Here is a 12031-nt window from a genome sequence, read left to right as displayed (position 1 = left end):
TAGCAAAGATTGTTTATGTGTCTGTTCGGGCACAAATGTGGAAGATAGGTAAGGTGTAGGACCTTGCCAACATATGGCAGGGTTTTGGGAGAAGTGGATTTTGTTTTTCTGGGGAGTGATTTGTCATTGAGAAACACTGCCATAGAGAATCTGTACCCAACTAGCACATGCTTTTGATCTCACTAGTGGGAAAGGCAGAAGGACATTTAGCATATAAGCCATAATGCACTACAAAATCTACAGTTTAAAGATGAGCTGAGTTTGGAGACTGCACGTAGGGCGCGGTAACCAGGGAGGTGGTTTGCTGAGGAGGATCTGGCCTGCAGAGAAGTGTAGTATAAATAGTGTATGCTTTTCAAGAAATCACAAGGGGGATCTGTAACATTAGGGTGAACATTTTGCTAGTTTTATCATCTGCTTCAGAAATTCTACATATGAAATGAAGCCCGCTCATAGTTTACATAGCTGTATAAATAATGCCAGCTGTAGAAAAGTTTACACAACACTGACACTAAAAGAAAAAAAATACATAAAAACTCAATTACTCAAACATTGCCTTTTAAGCACAGTAAATTAAAAAGTGCAATTTCTTTGAAATAGCACCAGAGTGGAAATAGAAATGTTAGACTGAAGTAGAAACTTTTGACTGCTGAGCAGGTTATGGCCAGTTTAGGGTTAAACGCTCTTGAGTAAAATGTTTGTATACAAAGATCAGAGCCTAACCTTTCAAAAGTGGCCAGTGTTCTGGGTCCCTCAATATTCAGGTTCAAAATTTAAGACAGTTTGGTCCTAATGTCCTGAAACTGAGTAGCCACAACTCCAGCTGAGGTCTGTGCCATGGTGAATTCTGAGCACTCAGCATTTCTGAAATTCAGGGGCATGGGCAAGATTGATGAAGGATCAGGAAATTAGAACTGAGTATTGTCCGGCACTCCAACTCCTTGTTATGTGTTGGAAGGGTCAGTGTTTTTGAAAAACCTGTTTGTGATGGGAGTTCTCTGTCTCTAACACTGTTTTCTATGAGAAATTAAAAAAAAAAGAGAGAAAGTGCTTTTTTTGTCTTTTCACTTTTCCCCCTAATCCCAATTCACAGCAATTTAAGGCCTGTACAGGATCCCCACAGAAAACCTTTCAAAGTCCATTAAAAATTCCCATTTCATAACATACAACTCACTAAAATCCCAATCCTAGTTCTAGGACAGCCCACTGGCAACACCGCCATTGAACAGGCCTTAAAGCATAACAATTTTAATTTGTAGGTATGGCTTGAGAAGTTCTCTCTATTATCAGATTTCTCAGCTGAGAAGATGAATGCTATTGAAAGGACAGGGATGTATTTAGTAGCCATGTTGGTCTGTGACAAAAAGAAATGCAAAACTAGCAGAAAACTCAGAGAGGAATAAAGGTCAGAGCTATAAGAAACATGGAATGGAATATGTAGGGGAAGATGTACATCCTACGTCCATGAATTTTCCAACCCATTTCTTTGGCCTTACCACAGCCTGGTGTCTTTAGTCAAGACTGCTCTGTGAGCTGAGCAAGCTAACGTCTTAATGGTCTTTCAACATTTCACTGGATAGCTGTACAAAAACACAAGAGAAACAGATGATCACTGGTTAGCAACATTTTGTTCAATGATTGACCTATATCTATCATCACAATTTGAGCTGGACTTCATTTTTACCTATTAGCAAAGGTAAATCCAGAGAGCATGTGGTGGCACAGTTGCAACCCCCATTTTGGACCACACTAAAGGAGCAGCTGGGCACTTTTTTAAAGTCCGTAAATAAGGTAAGAATTCCCCCCTCCCTTCTCCTCCATGCTCAGTGACGGGTGCCCTCCTCTCCCATATTCCCCCACACCTGCCAGTGCCACTGTCCCCTGCTGACCTGAGGAGGGGGAGTGCAAGATGTGTTAGGAGCTAGGCTCAGCTGGGGACAGCAGCAGTGACAGCAGCAGGTAGGTTCGCCTGCCTGCTTGGTCCCCCACGGTGTTCTTGACCAACCCAGAAACAGGAAAAGGAACCTGCCAACTGCTGCTGCCACTTCTGCTGTCCCCAGATTTGTCCCTGCAACCATCCCGACTCTAAGGTTCACTGCAGCCTGGCCGGGGGCACTGTGAGAAAAGGGCTCCAGAGTCTCTCTCCACAGCTGTCCCTGCCAGGCTGTGCCATAGCACAGCCTGGGCAGGGAGGCTATGGGGAAAGGGGTCCAGGGTCTCCCCTCCCAGCATCAGCCCCAGCCAGGCAGTGGCTCTGGGGAGCTGCAGGGGAAGGGCTCCAGAGTCTCTCCCCCTCACAGCAGCCCTGGCCAGGCAGTGGTGAGCGAAGGGCTCCAGGGTCTCTCCACCTGGCAGCTGCCCATGCTGGGCCAGATCACAGTGCAGCCCAGGCAGGGGATTTGCAGGGAGAGGGGTCCAGGGTCTCTTCCCCTCAACCCAGCTGCTGCTGACAGTCACCAGCTGGGGAGAAGGGCCACTCTGGCAGCCTCCTGCAAGGCATAAGAGAGCATCGCCAGTGGCCAGTGCGGGCAGGCTGCAAGTCCCCCGTCCTCCGCAAACAACTAACATCTGTTTGGTTCAGAGTGTTTTAAATAAAATGCAATAGAGTGCTTCCACCAAGGGCCTTTTGAATGTGTGTACTTAGCCGTTGTCCTCAGTACTTTCTGTAGTTCCACAGCCATTTTACCTGGGGGTTAGTCTTTCTTTTCTCTTCCTATTAGCCTCTGCTGGCTATCATTTTCCCCATCTAGCTGGAAAGCAGGTAGAAGACCTTTTGATTCTAATTCCCAGCACTTTTTAAAGTTTGGATTATTTCTGTATTTTTTTTTAGCTTCTCTGGTAGATTGTCTTTACTGCTTAACTATCCCAAGACATCTCACACAGAGATTAATGGAGCTCCCCCTGCTTTACCATATTTTCTCACATATAACCTCCGCCTTTCCTCCCAAAACCAGTTAGGAGAAATCGGGGTGCTCATTATACGGGAAGAAAAGGGGGCCCAGGGGTCCAGAATATTGGCAGGGGAGAGGTGGAGCAGTAGCAGCATTGATTGCTGTGGCTATGAGAGCCAGGGCAATTAATGCTATCACTATTTCCTTTGCCTGAGGCCCCATCACTAAATTTCCAGACATATAGGGAGTTTCCCTACCCAATGACATGCCAGATCAGGCTGGTACATGGAGTTAGTATGTGACCAGGCTCAGTGCATCCTGGCCAACCTGGCACATGGCCCCAGACTTGGTATGTCATGTCTGACCTTGCATGCTGGCTCTGGAGCCATGTGCTGGGATGGATCCAGTGCTCCAAATCCAGAACCACATGCTGGGTCCAACCCCATGCACTTCCTTCAGAGCTATGTGCCAAGCCTCAGACCATGCAGCAAGCCTGGGATCATGTGCTAGTTCTGGATCCACCTGCTAGTTCTGACCCAACCAGGATGCTGGGCTGACCACAGCCCCAAGAGCAGGCTCAGCTCCGTATCTATGGTCACTCACTTACTTTGACTGAAGTTGGGTTTTTTTCAAAATCAAGGTTCATACTATATATGAAAAAAATTACAGTATTTTCTGGTTACCTACATAACGTGCTACAGGCCTGTATGAAGCTCTTTATGTCAGCTTTTTGTTCTTCCCTTCTGGCCTTTTTGCTAAGCACAGAATCCATGCCTACAAACGTTAAGGCATTACAAACATATTAAGACCTCTAAAAAAAATTACCACACTGAAACATTTCCATTGGCTGGTGCACAGGAAGACATCTGCACCACATCTACTTCCAGGCCTTACTTAGACCTTGAGACCTTTTAATACGTTAGCAGATTTCAAGGCCAGAAGGGACAAATGGGAACATTTAGTTTGTCCTCTTGAACACTGCAAGCCAGAGAATTTAACTTGGTCATTCTTACACATAGGTTTATATGCACAAAGCTATGAAGGAAGCTTGCAATCAATGCATACAGAGGAGAAGCAAGGAGGACTGAGTGGATTTTACCGAGGATTGCCAATAGTGTTCAGAGCCATGCCAAATTCAAATCCAGATTGCTTGGACAGTGATTGTGTGTGCGTGTACATTTAACGAGCTGCTGGACTCCATCTGGGCATGCATTACAAAAATCAGCTGGCACCCCTCTTGAGAGTTTCAACAGAGCAGCCAAGGAATGCCTGGGAGACTGACCTACTTGCTCAGTCTCTAGGTGGTCTGTACAAAAGGCTGTGTTGAAGTACTTTGATGAGACAATGTGGAGAAGCTTGTACAGCTACTTTATTGTCTTTGCTCTGGGGACAAATAGGATTTCCTTCTCCAAGACTTGTGGTCTGTCACGTTTCTTGGCACTATATTCATGTGAAAAAATAAAACTGAAACTAAAATTAAAGTGCATGAAGTATCTTGTGGAAGCTAGTTTTAGCAAAAAAAAACAAACCCCAAAATAAAAAATAAAATAAAAAAGAACCCCACAAAGCATCTTGGTTTGCTTCAGCTTTCTTGTTTCAGTTCATAAATCTTTATTACAGAAGGTGCCAAATCAAATATTAGAAGTAAGGAAGTTACGGTTGCTAAACCTCATTCAAGAACTTCCAGCAACAAGCAAAACCAAATTGTAAATACAGCTATACAAACCAACAGCATTTCATGAGCAGCAGCTCGGTTTAAATCAATATTAGAGCTGCGTAGGAAACTTTTCAATCCCACAAAAGTTTGAGATGCTAGATTTTTCCCATTTCTATTTAAGACAAACTGGTGGCCCTTCACACACTTCCCAATGTCTTTAGATTTTCAGTGTTAGTAATACAAAAGAAGAGAATGAAGAGAGGAAGAGAGAGGGGGAAAGAGAGCAAAAGAGCAAAAGAAAGAAAGAAAGAAAGGATGCATATAGAATAGGCAATTGCCCAGAGCACTCACCTGGGATGCGAGAGAGCAAAGTTTAAGTTTTTGGTACAAATCATGCCGATCGGGAATTCCATACTCTACGAGAGCATCCTGGCTACTGGGCTATTGGCTATCCTGGGATAGTGCTCTGTGGTTTGGACTGGAAATTCCATCCTAGTAAAAAACTGGAACATACATTCTCAGGGTGTGAACAAGCTTTTGCAAGATTTGGCTCAGGTTTAGGCAATTTAGTTGAAACTGCCTAAACTTGAGTCAGAATCACAGCATGTGTGCATTTGCTGCTTGCCTGGAGAAAAAGTGCGGGCAGCCGGAGGCAAGTAAAATCAGGAGGTGTGAGGCTGGCAGGTTTGCAGCAGGGGTGCCTGGTCTGGGGGAGGGAGGCAAGGGTTCGGGAAGTTGGGGCTGGTGGTGGGAAACCTGTCAGGGTCTGGGATGGGAGGGTGGTATTAAAAACAGAACAGCCCCAGGGCAGTGGCAAGTAGTTGGACCTCCCAGCCCCAGGGCTGTGCTGTGAATATGTGCAGGAGTTTGGTAGGCCAGGTTAACTCTTGCTAGGTCAGGTTATCACCATGGCAATCTAAAGTTAGTTTTCATCTGATGATAACCAACTTTAGAAAAGGATGCTTTACTTAAAAGACGACCTAAGCCCTGTGAACACTTACAAACCCAGTCATTTAGATAGCCCTAAGCATGGTTAGGGTGATTTAAATGTAGTGCTTGTACATACCCTCATAGAAAGTTTCAGTTTTGACAAATTGGCATTTTCTGATGAAAAACCATTGCATCTGAAAATTCTTGACTAGCTCCAATTGGTATACCATATTATACTGTAAAAGCTTTGATCGAGTCCCTCAGAAATCTGTTGAATATCATATATCATTAGTGCCCCTTTACTAGGTATCTTATTAATGTTTAAAAGGAAGGTAGATCAGTTCCAAATTTATTACTGCAACACTAAGGACCATTTACAATTACCTTTTAATTAAGCTAAACTCAGGTCTAATCCACTATTAAATTTAGTTTATCTAATTTGGCTTGAGACCCCCATGTGGACAGGGGTCTTCTGTTAAGAGCAGCTCTATAATTTTCAATAACCATTTATTTTGGATTGAAATCTAAAATTTATGTTAATTTTAACACACCTCCTTTGCAGATCTGAACAACTATTGTATAACCATGAGGCTTTTGGATTAAGGGAGTATGTGAAAATGCCTTATCATTCAATTCATTAACTTCAGGAGAGGGAGGCTGTATCTTTCTGTTTATATTAAGGGAACTGAATGTCAAAGATTGCCATGTGTGTGGTGTAAATAAGAAAGGCCACCAGTGGAGATCTCCCATTTTTGTGATGAGAACATAAAAGTCAGTTGCTTCTGTTCCAGAGGTGATATTTTATTTTGACGTCTTTTTGTTTGCAAAAAAAAGGTAAAATGTCTCTTGTTTTTGATTTGCAGACAGAGAGTTTTTGGACACCAATTAAGTTGAAGCCTTTTCAGAGTCCTTCTGTAAACCTTCATGTTTTAATGATAGACTGAATACTCCTTTGAGAAAATACAGCTTAGATGAGACATAGAGAAAAGAAAAAAAACAGAAGGTGTGGGTCATCATGAGAGCATGTTGGGACACTAAGCTGCTTGCCATTAATTATCCTGGACTATAATTTTATTAGGAGAACTTTGCCATGGGAAATTATATCATGCTATTATACAATCTTAACCACAGAAAAATGCAATTTTTGTGGATGTTTATTGGAGAAAAACATCTTGTATTCAAAAGCTTGTCTAACTATGCCAGCTATACAGTTGGTCCAATAAAAGATACCATCCTAAACAATTCTTGCCTCCCACATAATTTCTGGACCATCACAGCTACAACATCACTCCTATATTACTTGGGAAAAAAGAAGACAAATCTGTCTCGTTCAGGATGACCAAAGTTGACAGAATTTTAAAAGCATTAAATCAAGGCCTTTCACATGTTCCATCCACATCTTCAAGCCCAGGCCTTTACTCTTTGTAGTTACCACTGGCAGTGCAAAAGCAAAGACAATGATGATAAGTATTAGGATTTTTATATGGTTGATGCAGCTTGGAGAATTAAAGTGAGCTTTATTTATAGCAAAAAAGAAACACTTCTGTAGCATATGTTATAATCTCTGAACTCATGTTTAATTGCTTAAAGAACATTTGATTTACAAGGAAATGATAGATGTTGGCTTGCTTTTCTCAAAGTATGCACTTTTTTGAAAAGCCAAGCAACAACAAATTTCCCAAGGCACATGCAAGTTAGCTATTAAAAATTCTTGATTTTATTATTCTTTGCGAGAAATGTATCAGCACTCCAGTTTTTTTCTGTGCCATGAGAATACTTGCTTGAGCCCATTCCAGGTGTAACTGAAGGCAATGGCAGAACTTCACTCACTTGAGTAGGAGTTGGTTAATCAACACTTGACCTCTAGCCCTTCAAACCAAAATTCAGAATTAAGATTTGGTTGGACTGTGATTTTTCCAATAGTGTAACTTGAGGTGGGTAAGCAGGGCACCAGCCATGCATGCCAACTTAGGAGAGGTGCAAGAATCACTCCCTATCCCACCAGTCCAGTAGCAAAAGCACAGCATTACTCTTGCAGCAGCTGTCAGGGCAGGCAGCCCCCTCTGTAGCAGTGTTAGCAGCAGCAGCAGCAACCATGCAGGACTGTTTTTGGGTCTCTGATGTAGCTAAGCCTCCTGTGGCCTCCAGGCCATCCTCTTGGTGGTGGAATACAGGACATCCCCTTGGCGGGGGAGAGGGACACCACTGGTCCCCTTGGCCAATCAGTGGTGAGGGGCTGTGCTTCTGCCTTCTCTGCCAATCAGTGGCAAGGCGTGGGGCCACTGTGCCCCTTCACCAGTAAGCAGCAAGGGGCAGGCACACCACAAGGCCACCTCCCTCCCTCCCTGCCTGGCTCAGAGCCCTGCTGCTCCTGGCTATGCACTGCCCTACCTATAGACACCTATAGACACAGCCAATAGAATCACAAAGACAAATGATTGACATGTATTTCCACCAATGAACTGAAAAACAGGACTTTGTGCTGGCCGTTCCTCATCTAGACATGGACAGGGGACAAAGGGTTTAAAAACAAGATGGTCCTGTATAAAATAGGAACAATGGCCACCCTAGGCCTCACACCCCAATTCTTGAAACCCCCAGCCCCCTGTACCTTCCTGCCTTCCCTAAGCCCTGCTCTCCTACAGCGTTTGTCCAGGTCACAAGCCCTGTTTGTTACACCTCTGACTTCTCACTGCCTTGCATCCTGTGTAGTTGCTAGCAAAGGAAAAAATTCCCAGTCATGCTATACCAGTGAAAGTGATAGAAGCCCAACAAGCAGAGAGCAAGCCCTCTTAACTGTTCCTCGTGTATGCATATGATCTAAACTTTCATGGCACAATCACAATATACTGAGCAATCTATCAAATCATAGATAACAGTGAGAGAAGGTCCTATTTGAAAACTATAGGTAAATTTATCTTGATATGATATCTTGCTAACATCTCATGTAAGAGTTCAGCACCAGAAAAGGAACATAAAAGACAGAGCGAACACCCAGAGCAATTTGCACTGTGGAAGATCTGACAGTGCAGTAAGGATTCATGTGAACTTAAAGCAACAGAAAAGAGGGCCCTGAAACTAAGATTGTTTCAATTTCTCACTGTATACTTGTGTGTGTGTGTGTGTGTGTGTGTGTGTGTGTGTGTGTGTGTGTGTGAAGAACATATGGCATTGCCTACTAAATGTTTTTTGATACAGTCAAATGGAAAGCTGTAATTTGTATGTATTTATTTTGTGATAAACCCATTGTTTATATTACTAGTCATCCAGAAAAATGGTTTACTACAAAGCTAGCTGACCTAAACAAAAGACAAGCCAAATCAATAGTTGGTTTGCTGTAGGAAATTTGCCACCATGTGTTTAACAGAAATGGCTTTTGTTTGACAGCTTTAAAAGTGATAAATTATACTTAACAAAAACAAAAAAGAAATCCAGAATGTGCAGTGGATAAGCATAAAGAAAACTTGTTTGAATCTTCTCTTGGAACATTTTTTGGAAAATTAGTTTCAAAGACAGATATCAGCAGAGAGAAAATTTAATTTTCTTCTCTTTACAGGAAATATTTTAGCTTGATGTCTCTCAGTTCTAACAGTTATATATATATATATATATATATATATATATATATATATAAAAATCAGCTTATAAAATCCTTTATTAAGCTACTAAGAACCTGATTCTTCCTTCAGTTACAAGCTATCATCACCACTTAATCAATAAAGAGGTAACACATAAAATGTAATACAAAATTTCACTAGGTCCTAACATTTTGGGAAAATGCTAATATTTTACATAGCCAATTTATCTTGCTTGAGGGACTTACTATGCTTGAAGTGAATGGTGAACAAGATGGTTATATATGGCGCCCCATAATACTAAACAAATATCTCTGACTGCCATTTGTCATCTCTAAGAGCTGTTTATAACACTGTACAATCATCACTTACATCAATAACTGTGTAACAGTTTGCCATTTAACTACACTGAACTATTTCAATGACGTTAAAACAACTTAATTTTAAGATAAATTTCAATACATGAGGCTGTAGAAATATTTCACCTGCCTACCTTGATTGATGATAAACTCCTGACATGCAAAATGAAAAATAAAGACTATATGAGTTACACTGAGGTTCTTCTATGCCTATAACCTGCGGATGGGCTTTCCCTCAGAAAAGCCTCCTTTAAAAAATCCCCAAACAAATTTTCCTTGCACAAAGAAGGAAACAAAACAAGGGAAATAAAGGTTTTACATTTCAGGGAAAATAATTTATGAGCTTGAATTGTTTTTTTCTGAATTCCCAAACTTCCATAGGTTTTCACTGTTGATAACACCACAGAGCCATTACTCTTCTGCCTCTTGCGTCAGCAATAAAATGGTCAGCTAAATTTGAAGTGCAGAATCTTTTATTGTTACTGATGATATGTGGCAGAATATTCTGCTGTCAAGTTGTTTGCAGTGCTGACCATTAGAAGGAACGCATTTTAAACTTGTTCAGTTTCCAAGTTAACACTGAAGCCATTGAAAAAGAATTAACATGGAATGCTACAATGTACTAAAGAAGGGTCTTGAAATGTCTTTTTACATTCCACTGAAGTCAGTGGAGCTGCATCATCTTACTTTTCAGGTCTGAATTTGGCCCTTTGTTGTCAAGTAATTGCAAATGTTGTTCAAATCGTGTTTTTGCTTGTTTTTGTTTTACCACACCAAAACCAGGAATCAGATGCAAACTTCTCTAAAGAATGGGATGAGTGCAGCTTTCCTCCATCGCCATCTACTCTATAAATATATACTATATTATATTATCCTCTGGGGCTGATAATCATATATATAATCTCATACTTTCAAGTAGTACACATAATACAAAGTCTCCTTATATTTTTAACCTGAAATCATGATTTTCCCCTTTATTATTTCTATGTCAGTTGACTTTCTTTTGGGGGAATTTGTAAAGATGCCACAAATTAGTCATTCTGAAGTAAAAGATCTTTTTCACACACAAGCAGTTTCAACTGTGGAAAAAATGGCTACTGACTGCAGAAACAACCATAAAAAACTTCAATGCAAATATAACTCACAGGTGTTATAATGTATCTAACCTGTGTACAGGACCTCCACCTGACACAGGAGGTACATGGTCCCACTAGGGGGAATGCCATACTGGATCTGGTATTGGCAACGGGGGATGACATGGTAGGGGACCTACAGATCGGTAGCCATCTGGGGGACAGTGATCACCTAATAATAGAATTCACCATAAGACGTCGAGTGGGTAAGGTAACTAGTAGGGTGAAAGTGCTAGACTTTAGAAAAGCTGATTTAAATGAACTCAGGCGATTAGTCAAAGACACACTGCAGAGTAGGAGTTTTGAAGGGATGGGAGCCCAAGAAGGGTGGCTGTGCCTTAAGGAAACGATCCTTCGGGCACAAAGCGAGATGATCCCCGTGCGAGGTAAAAGAGGGAAAGGGGCCAGGAGACTTCCCTGGCTGACCACAGAAATCCAGGGCAGCCTAAGGGCCAAAAGGGGAGCACATAAAAAGTGGAAACAGGGAGAGATCACCAAAGTCGAATATACCTCCTCTGCTCGTGCTTGTAGGGAGGCAGTTAGATAGGCCAAAGCTACCATGGAGCTGAGGATGGCATCCCAAGTAAAGGACAACAAGAAATTGTTTTTTAGATATATAGGGAGTAAAAGGAAGGCCCAGGGAGGAATAGGACCCCTGCTAAATGGGCAGAAACAATTGGTGACAGACAGGGGGGACAAGGCTAAACTCCTCAATGAGTTCTTTGCCTCAGTGTTCCTAAGCGAGGGGTGCGACAAGTCTCTCACTGGGATTGTAGAGAGGCAGCAGCAAGGCGCCAGACTACCATGCGTAGACCCTGAGATGGTGCAGAGTCACTTGGAAGAACTGGATGCCTTTAAGTCGGCAGGCCTGGATGAGCTCCATCCGAGGGTGCTGAAGGCACTGGCCGACATCATTGCAGAGCCACTGGCGGGAATATTCGAACGCTCGTGGCGCACGGGCCAAGTCCCGGAGGACTGGAAAAGGGCCAATGTGGTCCCCATTTTCAAGAAGGGGAGGAAGGAGGACCCGGGCAACTATAGGCCAGTCAGTCTCACCTCCATCCTTGGCAAAGTCTTTGAAAAAATTATCAAGGCTCACATTTGTGAGAGCCCGGCAGGACAAATTATGCTGAGGGGAAACCAGCATGGGTTCGTGGCAGGCAGATCGTGCCTGACCAATCTAGTTTCTTTTTATGACCAGGTTACGAAACACCTGGACACAGGAGGAGGGGTGGATGTTGTATACTTAGACATCAGGAAGGCCTTCGATACGGTATCCCACCCCATACTGGTGAACAAGTTAAGAGGCTGTGACTTGGATGACTACACAGTCCGGTGGGTGGCGAATTGGCTGGAGGGTCGCACCCAGAGAGTCAAGGTGCATGGGTCGGCTTCGACCTGGAATGCTGTGGGCAGTGGGGTCCTGCAGGGCTCGGTCCTTGGACCGATACTCTTTAATGTCTTCATCAGCGACTTGGACGAGGGA

This window comes from Alligator mississippiensis, chromosome 3 (genome assembly GCF_030867095.1).
Source record: "Alligator mississippiensis isolate rAllMis1 chromosome 3, rAllMis1, whole genome shotgun sequence".
In the NCBI taxonomy this organism is placed as follows: Eukaryota; Metazoa; Chordata; order Crocodylia; family Alligatoridae; genus Alligator; species Alligator mississippiensis.
This window is presented reverse-complemented; position numbering follows the sequence as displayed.